At 36.9% G+C, this 12,949-nt stretch overlaps 1 protein-coding gene across 3 annotated transcripts in view; it reads right to left on the bottom strand.

Annotated features, from left to right (window-relative positions):
* The window catches only part of LOC132002655 (bifunctional heparan sulfate N-deacetylase/N-sulfotransferase 3), a 175,653-nt gene that overhangs the window by 141,344 nt on the left and 21,360 nt on the right, over window positions 1-12,949 (bottom strand). The window lies entirely within an intron of this gene.

Raw genomic sequence — 12,949 nt, 5'->3', positions numbered from 1 at the left:
CTATGGTACAATTCTCCATAGTACTCCTAAATTCCCACATGTCTTATGAGAGGAAGCACTGACTGTCTTCACTTTGTACAGTCTTTTCAAGGATGTTTGTAGAGCAAACAACCTTGTAAGACAGAGATAGTCTTCTTCAGAGCAAAGGGCAAGTTTGCTTACTTTTCAGTATAAAAAGGACTGTTGCCTTGGAGGCAAAGGTCATGCTAGCTTTGGACCCATTATAAAAGATTCATTTCCTTAGATGAGGGATCCTCTTTGTTATGCAACCCACTGCATGTGCAGATATCAATCATCTGGAGCTCTTCCCATCACCCTTCAGGAACTGGCACGTGGAGAACCAGCTTCAATGTGGATACTCTGGCTACTGCTATTGCTGTGAATAATAAACTACCTTTCGTCAGCATCCATGAAACCGTGGCAGGCTGACCTGTAAATGTGCAAATGGGGGTGAAATCTCAGACTGCTCATAGTTCTTAACACATGGCAAAAAGGAAAATTGTAAACATGCATGGAAAGCAAAAGATCCAGTGTATTATCTAAAGCAACTGAAAAAGGATGTGTGTGTGTGGGGTGGGGCTGGGGGTGGGGGGCGATAATCATTCCCAAAGGCTTTGCTTTATAATGGACCAGAGAAGCTTTGGGATAGGAATTTGTGTATGTATGTGGAAAAAAAGAAAATAGAGGGCATATTGCTTGAAACCATGGATAAAGAATAAATATACATGGCTGTAAACAGCCTTCTGAAGACAGGTACACTGTGCTGCACATGATTTATATGTTTGCTTCTGGCTTGAAAATGAGTACTGATACTAGATTCACAAAAGCTGTTAAATTCTTCTGAGGCTGAACACTGAACACTGCAGGAAATGGTTTCCTGTCTATATTCTTACAAGCCCAATAAACTGGTTTGTGCCTTTATGCAACTATTACATCTAGCAAATTGGGTGGAGAAAGAAGGGTTAATTTACTGTGAGGATAATTCACTGTTAATAAACTGTAACAAGCATCAGTAAGTAAAGAAATGGTAGCTTAATGGGGATACAGTAAAGAGGAATTTTCTTGCTTTAAGTGTACTTAATTAACACAGTTCATCCTCTGGGGGGCAGGAAATAATGAGACCATAACAGCCCTTGCCTCTGGATTTTGCTAAGTCTGTATAAGAGCAACAAATTATTTCACATGTAGCAAATCCCTCCTGTTACAGGTGGAAGACCTTGTCATACATACATTTTAATTTAGATATAAGTAAATTTGTAAAAAACTAAACAGCACATTTTTATAACTCAATCTACTTTAATATTTACAGATAACACAATCTAATATTTGCATTTACATATTATTTAAAAATAAACTGAATTTTACATGCACATAATTGTGTACTGAGAATAATGGATGCAAAAGTGTAAAAATCTTCCTTAAAATGCAGTGTAACTTGTAGGAGATAAAAGGGAACCAACATGTAAATATCCAATGACTGCTAGGGCATGACCTCAGACTTTTTCAGACTTCATGAGGTAGATATTATCATCATCCGTATTTTAAAGATGAGAAGACTGAAGGTTCAAATGGGTTAAGCAACTTCAGTGTTCACAACGTGTGTGGGCCTGAGTGTTGAACCCATGTTTGCTCAAGTCTGAAGCCTTGTTATCTTTTCACTTTACATCTATTCCTTGTGTGATAAAGACAGTTTCTAGGAAGATAAATTCATTTATTATCCTGGATTCATATTATTCATCATAACATCTTTAAGTAATTAATCCAACATATATTTACTGAGGGAGTGGGGACAGTGAAGGACATTTAAAAATGCCACATACTCTTATTAGGAGGAGTCTATAATCTGATGGAAAAACATATACATGAAATGAATGGAGAGCAATTTGTGATACAGAACTTCAAATGAGACTTTCAGGAATTAATTTAGGAAGAGGACATTCCCTAAAAATAATGAGATAAAGAATTCATTCAGCATCTCAGCCATTTCTGTGACATCTAAATATATCTCAGCCATGACCTTAATGAAGAAGGGCCCCGGGGCTGGTCATCTTTTATTCTTTCTCTCCCATCTCTTCCTAGGTGATTTCATCCAGTGCTAGGGCTTTATTACTATCAATATGTTAATGACTTTTCAATTTATATCTTTCCATGTGACTTCTCCCTGAACTCTAGACTTGCATACCCAACTGCCTGCCCATTTCCACTTCGACACCGAAAAGGCATCATACACTTAATGTATCTAAAAGAGAACTCCTGATTTTTTTCCCCCCTTAATAATAAGTAACACTATGAGACAGGCACTGTCCTAAGTACTTTACATGTGTTTAATCATTGAATCCTTGGGACACACCCATGAGGTAGCTGCTATGACAGTTCTAATTTTACATAAAAGGAAACTCAGGCAGAGAGGCTAAGTAACTTGGCCAAGGCCAGTAAGTGATGAAGATGGGATATCTATGTCCAGAGTATATGCTGTCACAACTACGTCAGGATACTCCCTTCTGTGTCCCCGAACTCGGGGAATATGCCACTGACAAACCAAATGTTAAGAGTTATCCTTGGTTCTACTCTTTATTGAAGTTGCTCACATACCATGCGTTAGCAAGTTCTTTCAGCTATATGTCCATAATATATCTCAAACATTCTATCTTTTCACCATCTTTCTTATCACCATCATTACTTACTTGACCTATGATGACCATCTAGCTGGGTTCTCATCTTCCATTTTTTCTACAGTCCCTTCTCCATATGACAGACAGTAGGTTTTTTTTAACCTGAATCAGATCTCATCACTACCTTGGCAAAGATCTTCAGTGGCTAGTTCCTGAAATTAGATAAATTCCAAACTTCTCTCCATGTCTTACCTGGCTAACTTTCTGAATTAATCTCACCTTGGGCTCCTTCATATCCACTAAGCTCCTCTCACGCTGGCCTCCCTTTTCTCTCACTTAACCACACTAAGCTGTACTGTAGGGTACCTTGTGTGGAATCTCTCTCACCCCAGATCTTTTTATTCATGGCAGGCTGGTCTCTTCTTTCAAGTCTCAACTCAAATGTCATATCAGAGAGGATTTCCCTATCCAGTATCTCCAAGTCAGAACTCCCCTGTGCCAGCACCTTCCACCACTCTCGTGAGCTCACTGAATGCTGATTTCATTTTGTTCATATCTCTCTTATCTCTATACCCAAGATTTTGTTGTTGTTGTTGTTCATTCGTTTTTATGTTTATTGTCTGTTTCTTCTCATCAGAGAGGTGAGAGGTATGCCAGTGGTGAACTTGTCTGTCTGGGCCACCACTATATCACCAGATCCTGCCAGAATGCCTGGAACATAGCAGACACCTATTACTATTTTCCGAGTGGGTGAGCAAAAAAAATGGTCTCATATTTTTCTAGCTGATCTTATACCTCTACGTTATTTAGAAGAACTAATTTTACTCATGTTAGAATTCTTTCCGAAGTGCCGCTCAAATATTCTCTCCCAAATTCTTTCCAAATTTGCCCACAAACTTACTGAGGGCATCCTGGAATTAGGTATTTGGCAGATACAGTAATTCTTACAGGAGACATACATGCTATGAAGTTGGTATTGTTCTCATTTTACAAAGATGGAAACTGATGGTTTCAGAGAGGTTTAGAAGATTGCACAGAGTTACTCACTAGAGAGGGCACAGTTGAGATTTGGACTCAGGTTGATTGGTCTGACTTTAGCTCCCACATTATTTTCAGCAAATATTTTATATTCAGCTATGCAACTGGCAAGGAAAAGTAAATAATCAGATGATGAAATGACAGACAGCTTTCCAACCTATATAAATGTGAAAGCAGGGAGGAGGATGACTGAGGTCTACAAATGGTTGAGGTTAGAAAGAATGGTCAAAGGTTTTGTAAGAGCTAGGGGTTGGAAAATTTATTTCAAATTAAAAGTAAGCTTATGAGATGTATTACAGTAGCAGATGGTGGAGAATAATTAGATAATTATCTTTTAACTATTTTAATAAGATTTGTTATAGATGGATCATAGGTTATTCAGGGAAACCAGTGTGTCTTGGAATATCCTTCACCTGAAATACTAAAGTCAGAGAGCTCAACCACAACTTCTCACAACGTGCCTTTCATTAGAGCTGTCAGGCAAAGCACAGCAGGTGGGCTGATGATTCTAAGAATTTCTAAGAATTCTTAGAAAAGGGTGTTCTGCTCACACTATTTCATCATACACTCACTCTGTTCAGATCAGTCGGTGCTGGGCTTTCCTTAGTAATGTTTGAAAGACATTCATAGTCTGAACTGAAAGAAACCTTAGAAATGATTAAATCCAACTCTTTCATCTCAGCAAAAGAAACTAAACCCAGGAACAATAATTTATAACTTGTAAAGTGCTTCCACATTCATAGGTTCCCTGCATTCTCACAATGGCTCTCTGACCAAGGAGGTGCATTATTTTCACTTCCGTCTTTACGTGGGCGAGTGAGGCTCTGAGTGGTTATGTGTAAGTTGGTCCCTACAGGAATAGTGTGTGGGGTGCTGTGGCTTGGTATCTTCTGAAAAAGGCTGCATAAGCATTCTCCCTCTATGGTATTAATGAGGTTTTTAAAATTTATTCTTTAAATTTTTATTTATTTTTATTTTTTTAAGGTAAACTCTGTGCCCAATATGGGGCCCAAACTCATGATCCTGAGATTAGGACTGTCTTGTACTCCCAACTGATCCAGCCCCAAGATTCTTTTAATTTAATTCTGATAATGTTCATGAGGCTTTCTGGGAATATCAACACATAAAGGCTATATATCAACTCAGAAATATACTGTTCTATCTATGGAAAGTGAAAAAGAAGACAAAATGTTAACTGACTAGAGAGACTAAAAGTGTAAGGAAACTAAATCCTCACTTTAGCTACATGAATGAATGAAAATAATTTCTGACGTGTTAAAATGGGGGCAATAAAGTGCAGAGACCATCACCTTCAACTGGCGTATGTCTTTTTCTTTGTAAAAACACGGTATTGTATAGACCAATAATGACAATTAACATCCCAGTGGAAAAATGGGCAAAGGGCGATTCTCAAAAGAGAAGTAGAAATGGGCCATAAACATATGTGATCATCTTAACCTGCTGCCACAATTACATAAATGTAAAAATTGATGAGATAGAAATTCTTATTCATCAGATTTTCAAACGTTAAAGAACGAGTAAACCCACTGTGTAGTGGGACTTAAGGGAATTTTTTTCCTTCTCTTTCTTCTTTGTAATTGTCTACATTATTAAAGTGCATATGAAAAACAAAGTGTATATATTATTTTACATATTTGAAAACCATGAAAATTTATTTTCATTTAGGACAATACAAACCAACCAACCTAGCTCACATTAATTGGGGTTTCTTAAAGACAAATGTTTAGAGCTTTCTAACATAAAATTTGTTTCCTTCATTCAAAAAATATTCCCCCTCAAAATGTTCCTCATCTGATGGGAAAACTCTATCCCACCTACAACTCCAGAGAAACCTCTGTGATTTCTTGGATATCACATTATGAGCACATTCAGTTACACTTCGAACACATCCCTTACTTGCCTCCCATCATCCCTCCCTCCCTCCCTCCCTCCCCACCCCCCTCTCTCTCTGGTCCTTCTTTCCTCCCTACTCTTCCCCTCCCCCCAAATACCACTTCTCTATGGTAGTTCTTAAACCTCCTGCTCAGGGACCTCTTTGCCTTAGGAGTCTTTCTTCTGACTGACCTCATATTCAGGTTCCTGAAAGATCAAAGAAGCCATGCACCATGCAAAATTGCCCATTGTCTTCTTAATTAGCTCGAACTAAGCCATCCATTTGTTGGAATCATTTCCTCAAATCCTCTGCTTTTCTGCTTCTTTTGCCTTCATGTAAAATCTACTCTATGTCCACAAGATGTTTTACATGTGTACACATTTGCTAAAATATTGTCACACAGTCTTGCTACATGGTTAGGCTAAAAAACAAGTGAAAATAAGAATTCTTCCAGTCATAAATCAGTCTTCCAGTCTTAAAATCAGTCACAAAAACTATTCTAATTCTATTATGATCGCTTCCCATCGTATATTTGCTTACATACGTGGAAATATATACTTTAATATAAAATCATTTTCTCTACAGAGAAAGATCATAGGACCCATGTCTTTGTATTTTGCAGTAATATTGAATACATTTTATTTAAATCATTAAGTCCCCAAATGTGAATGTTTATCAACTGCATTAGAATCACCTCCATGAGCATATTAAACATAAACATTCCTGGGCCCTCCTCCCTAGATCTACTAAGTCAAAATCTGCTAGTGTAGGACTGGGAAATTAACATTTTTAAACAAGCATTTTAAAATGATTATTTTGCCTCTTCTGTGATTTGGAAACTCATAAAGATAGTTTCATCTTGATAAATGATTAAATACATCTAAGTATCTCTAAGTTGAAGACCGTTTAAGATGAAACTAGTGGCAAATTCTTGGATTGTTACTCTAAAAAAATACTGTATCACCCTGATTTTATTCATTTACAAATTACAAGTTGATTCATCACTGATGACTTTAAATACATCTATGTCTTAGGCTCAATCAACAATAAAAATATAAATTGTTGAATATGGAGCTGAGATGTCACAGATGACGATATGTTAGTGACTTGAAGCGGTCGCTTGAATTTAATAATGATTCTGCTCCTTAGAGACATTCAGTTAAGATAGAGAGCCAGTCTGAAAACTGTTGCTGGCTTGAAAATAAAGATGCGCAGTTAATTATCTTCCCAAGCTCTCCTTGTTCTTCGGGATGTTGCATTGACATTATGTCAATTTCTAAGTGCAGAGCATTGAACACTGGGCCTCTGCTTAGGTTCTGAATTATCCCAAAGGGATGATGAACAGCCTCCTGTCACTGGCATCCATTAGAGACTGATCCCATTTATGGAAACAGGACTTTTTTGAGTACAATGAACAACTGGGTCTTCTCTGAGAACGACTACTGAATGCTAATTAGTTCTTACGAAGTTATAACTGACAATGATTTTGGAGATCTGGTACTAGCAAGAAAGTTCCAATAAGAATGAAAAATATGGATTTCCTTTTTCATTGTTCATCAGTCCCTCCATCAGATCAATGACAATGCCCCTGTATCAGATAAGAAATAATAAAGAAAGATTGGGAAAATGTTTTTCCCTTTATTCCCTTAAAATGCTTATGACATTTCTGTAGCAGATTAGCAAATTATGCAAAAAATCTATTGAATGTTAAGCTAAGCTATTTTTGTCAAAGCAAATACATTCGAGTTAAAATTTTTATTATAATACCTTCTTGCTTTTGAAAATATTGTCAGATAATTGTTAAAATGTTACACAAAATTTCAGTTTGTCAGAAATCCAAGTCTGCCAGGACACAGCAACGAACTATTTTGATGACAGCAACTCTAAGGCTTGAAAAGCTTATTGTCAAAACCACTCAATTCAATTACTCAGTATCAAGGAAGTTGTCTTTCTAAGAGATGAACTCAAATACCTTGTCTCTTAGGGTTCCTAAGGAATGTCTGTGTTATCCATTGTTTTGGTGTAGTAGATTATTTCATTCAAGGTAAAGATAGTGAAGAACCACCCCCCCACCCCCCTTTTTTTGATAGATGATTGTTCAGTGCCTCAACCAGCTGGTTTAATTTCTACACACAATGTTTCTTCTTTTTCTCTTTTTCTTTTCTCGGAAAGCTGATCCTACTCAGTATATATAGTTCAGAGGAAAAAAAAAAAAGAAACAGTGAGTTACGTAAAAATAAGTCTGTAAATCTAAATGGGGAAACAAGAAGCAATGCTGTACAAATCCAAACACCAGAGAATCAAAGGAGGGGTAGCAAGAGTGAGAACAGATACACAGATGGAATAGAACTCTGTTGTTTTTGGATTAGGGTAATTAGGGTAGGGGATTCCGAAGAGGGAAAGACTGGTAAAATAAAACAAGGGTACTGAATTTGAGGTGGATACAGAAACACAAGATAAGGTAAAATGGAAAGAGGAAAAAAAAAGCATAATAAAAGCCTTACATAATTGTGTGCTTGAGTAACTGTGGTAGTTGTAATGAACCAGCTTTTACATTTGGTTTTTAATTCACCTAATAATGGATGCACTTCTAGAAAAATGATATTAGAAACTAGTGAAGTAGTCAGTTGATGGAAGTCACAGATCTTATCCTACTGAGTAATCTTTGGAGAGCTAACTTTCTTAAACTACTGAGGTAAAGGTGCTCATGTTAACTTTAAGGGTGTAAGGGATAGAATGACTTTCAGAGCATGATAATCTGGTTGTCCTCAGTTAATTACTACTGGTTCAGAGAGTAACATATATATATATATATATATATATGTTATATTTATATATATATGTTATATTTATATATATATATAAAATGAAAGTTTCATTTTCCAGTGATAACAGTAGTAAAATTCTTGGGGGAATGACTGGCATGAGTAGAGGTGCCAGGGTGGCTCAGCCAGTTAAATGTCTGACTTTGGTTCTACTCATGATCTCTGGGTCCTGGGATTGATCCCACTGTCCAGCCTCCTGCTCAGCAGAGAGTCTGCTTTTCCCTCTCCCTCTGCCCCTCCTCAAGCTTGTTTTTTTTTTTTTTTTTTCTCTCTTTCTCAAATAAATAAAATCTTTAAAAAAATTACTGGCAAGATTACATAAAGAGCATAGCCTGTGGTAGGCAGAAAAAAAGCCTATTCTACCCCTGCCCCTCACCCTGCCCCCAAGATGTTCAAGTCCTAATTCCTGGAACCTGTGAATATGTTACTTATGGCAAGTAGGATTTTGCAGATGTGATTAAGTTAAGGATCTTGAGTTGAGGATTATCCAGGTGGGCCAATCTAATCACAGAAGTCCTTAGAAGTGGAAAACCTTCCAAGTTTTAGCCAGAGGGGGACAGGACTATGAAAGAAAGGCAGAGAGATGTACAGCACTGCTTACTTTAAAGATGAAGAGAGGGAACATTAGCCAAGGAATGTGGGTGGACAGTAGAAGATGGAAGAGATGAGACAATGGGTTCTTTCCTAGAGCTTCCAAAAGGGGCACCACCCCACCAACACTTTATACTTAGCCCAGTGAAAGTGACAAGTTAGACCTCTGGCCTCCAGAACAGTAAAATAATAAATGTGGGTTGTTTTATGCCGCTAAGTTGGTGGTACTTTGTTATAGCAGCAACAGAAAATAAATATATAGCTATTTTAGTAATTGGTGCAATTAATAATTATAACTACTAACTATAATCATTGAATTATTAATATGAAAATGAAAAACCACTTACTCTTTTAAGGTAAAACTCTAGTATGCACCAAATGAGTCAATTTTAATACTTTTAAAATTTTAGTCCACTTAGAGGCTTAATAAAACAAGTTATCTATTTCCTTTGTCTATAAGCAGTCCATAAATTATGTCAAGTGTATCTCATAATTTATTTTATATCAACATTATGATTTTAAGACCTATTTTGTATCTCAGGCTACAGTTTCATTATGCATAAATGGCCTATAAAAGTTAAGAATAAAAAGTCCTTTAGCTATTAATTCATGCTTCCCAGAGACTAAGAGACAATATATCAGAACTTTTTGCATTTTTATACACTTTAAAAAATGTTAAAAATGCCTGTATAAAGCACATTAAAACATTATAGGGACAGTAAAATCTGAGCACATACAGAAAGAAAAAAAGTTAAAATATCTAAATCATGGGCAGTTTCTATTCTTTAATTAATCTAGTACCAAAAGTGTCTGTCGTATGCCAGTTTAATTCACTACAAACTGGTAAGCTGATTAACCAGAATTGTAGGCAAAATGCCTATGTTAACTCAAATCTTAAAGTAAAATCTAGCTTGTCTGTATCATTGCAGTTATAAAGTCCAAGGCACTCTAAGGGTGTTTTGTTTCACATTTATAATTAAATCCACAGCAAAGCTTCAGATATGACCCATTAAGCTATAATAGACTCTATCTGGGATGCAATCTGCTATAAAGTAGAATTTGCTAGGGAGGACTTGATATGGACACCACAATACTGTGTTAGGTTATAACTGGGAAGCAGCATGAGGTGGAAAAGTCTGCTTTGGCAGCCAGGTAGACCTGCATTTTGTATTCTGTGATGAGCACATCCTAGTTGTAAGATCTTAGGCAAGTCAGTCTTAGTATATGAATCTCAGTTTCTTAAAGTGATGGTACTCATAGTCATTGTTTTATAGGATTTTTGTGAGAGTGAAGTGACAATAAATGTGAAACACTTAAAACAATATGTGAACTCAGTATTAACCTGTTTAAGGAGCAGTTAAATACCCCCAAACATATCATTATAAAATAACCACATGTTCTATAGGCTTAACATTATAAGTCATCATCACAAAAATACAAATGCAGATCCCTTTATATTTGGAATTACTTCTTAGAATTATGGAATATTAAAAAAATAAAAACTAACTCAACTCTCAATCCACAAAAGGACATACCCAGTAGTCAGCAAACTGCAAAATTTTCTCCTTTTTTACTTCTTTTATTAAAAAAATGTGTCTCATTATTCATCAATGTACCCCTTGAAATCCCTATCACAGCACTTTGACAGAATAGATGTTAATAATTTTCAAAACTGAATTGACTATCTCTAGAATCTAAGTCTTAACTCAAGAGTTTTGGTCTTCTAATCTGATGCTAGTCTAGCGTGTGGAGGTTGCCATGACCTGGTTGAGCTCTAGAACCATCTATAATGGCTCTGCTCTTTGTCATGCTTGGAAAGGAGATTCACTGTATCAGGACTTTAACAATGTAACTAGTCCCCAAATATTTTGTTTCTACATTCATATAGTGTTCCACACACATTTGTCTCTTTTAAATGATTTAGAACTCATTGTTTTAGAATGTCATTGAGTAACAAATAACTCCTTAATAGTAATAGTAATAGAAATACATTCTATCTCACAATTTAATAAATTTAATAAAATGCATTAAGTGTAAGTTGATAATGGATATGAAATAGTTTTTTTCCCTTTGCCTAAACTATTATCTTATTTCCCCATGATAAATTATTGCCAAAAACTATTTCCAGAAAATTATTTTCTTAAAATAACTATTTGTATAATTGCTAACACACTATGTCTATTTGAGTTTGATATGGACATTGGGGAGGGTATGTGCTTTGGTGAGTGCTGTGAAGTGTGTAAACCTGGCGATTCACAGACCTGTACCCCTGGGGATAAAAATACATGTTTATAAAAAAATAAAAAATTAAAAAAAAAGAATATTGAGAGTGATGCATATTCCTGTATATTATAAATCACGTTATATCAAATTTAGAAATATGTAATACATCAAACTGAAAGAGGAACATTTCATAGACACACATAAGTACAAACTGAAAGAGGATCATTTCATAGACATACATAGACATACAAACTGCCTAACTTTTTGACAGTTCTAAGATAATTAGAGACCAGTGGATTCTCTCTCTCTCTCTCTCTCTCTCTCTTTTTTTTAAGATTTTATTTATTTATTTGACAGAGAGTACAAGCAGGGAGAGTGGCAGGTAGAGTAAGAGGAAGCAGCAGACTCCCCATGGAGGTTGAGCAGGAAGCCCGATATGGGGCTCTATACCAGGACCCTGAGATCATGATCTGAGCTGAAGGCAGACGCTTAGCTGACTAAGCCACCTAGGCGCCCCAGAGACCAGTGGATTCTGACATATTCCACTCCTACAAGCATGAAGGTGACTTCTAGGGATCCCTAATATTCCTAAGGTGGGCTACAGATGAGGGAACTGTTAACTAAGTGTTGTAAACTCAACAAAACTGTCTTTCAAAGATGAGGCTGAATAAAGGCATTTACATTCCATAAAAAAAAAAAAAACAAAACAAAACCTGGGAGAGTTGACCATGAAGAGACTCTCATTAAAAGAACTTCTAAAGGATGTGCTTCAGGACAAATGAGATTCACTCATTCAGCAAATACATACTGAGCCAGGCATACTTCTAGGTGCTGGGGATCTGTCAGTGAACAGAATAGATGAGAAAATCTTGACTTTATGGAGCTGACATTTTAGTAACCAAAGTTACAAAGCAACATAAATAAGTAAATATGTATGGTATGTCCAGTAGTATGCTGTTAAACCTTTACCAACTGGCTCTTTGTAAGGCGGGGGGGGGGGGGGGGGGGCCTGCATCTGTGCATTTGCCAGTTTCTGCGGTGTAAATGCTACCTCCACGCCGAATTTCAAACTGCTGGCTAGTCCTGAGGGAAGAAATGAACCCAACTGTCCCGCTGAGCCTGTGTGAACTGATTTGAGCACAGCCCTGAGGATCCCAAGTGCTAGGGAGAAAAACGAGCAGGAAAAGATGGGGAGATTTAGCAATTGCAAACTAAAAGAGAATGGCCAGAGGAATCTTCACCCAGAAGGTACAATTTGAGTAAGGAACGGAAGGACGTGAGAAAGAGAGTTATGCACCCAAATTTTGGAGAAAACCGTTTTAGGCAGAAAGAACCACAAGTACAAAATCCTGAAGCAGGAGCTGGGAAGTGCAGAGAGGCTACCGCAGAGTGAGAAGTTCAGGTGGTTAAAGGCAGGGTGTACAAGACTGCAAGAATTTAGGCTTAGCGCGAGATTGGAAGTCACTGGAGTGTTCTGAGGAAGGACAGGATCTAAATTATATGTTAGTGGCCTCAGTCTGGCTTCTCTGCTGAAAAGGAGTAAGCCAGGATAATAAAGCTAGGATGGTAGTGAAAATAATAATGTCTAAGATCTGGGATTCAACAACAGCAACCACAACCACAACCACAACCACAACAACAACAATGAGTTAACATCCAAAACAAGAACAGCTCATCAGCCAAAGGAGAGTGGGCATGACTAGGAGATAAAGTAACTGCATACTTTTTGACCGAGGTGTGAAGACATTGGTTATTAGCACTCGTTT

This window comes from Mustela nigripes, chromosome 1 (genome assembly GCF_022355385.1).
Source record: "Mustela nigripes isolate SB6536 chromosome 1, MUSNIG.SB6536, whole genome shotgun sequence".
NCBI lineage: Eukaryota > Metazoa > Chordata > Mammalia > Carnivora > Mustelidae > Mustela > Mustela nigripes.
Note: the sequence above shows the minus strand (reverse complement) of the source record. Positions and strands in the feature narration are given on the sequence as shown.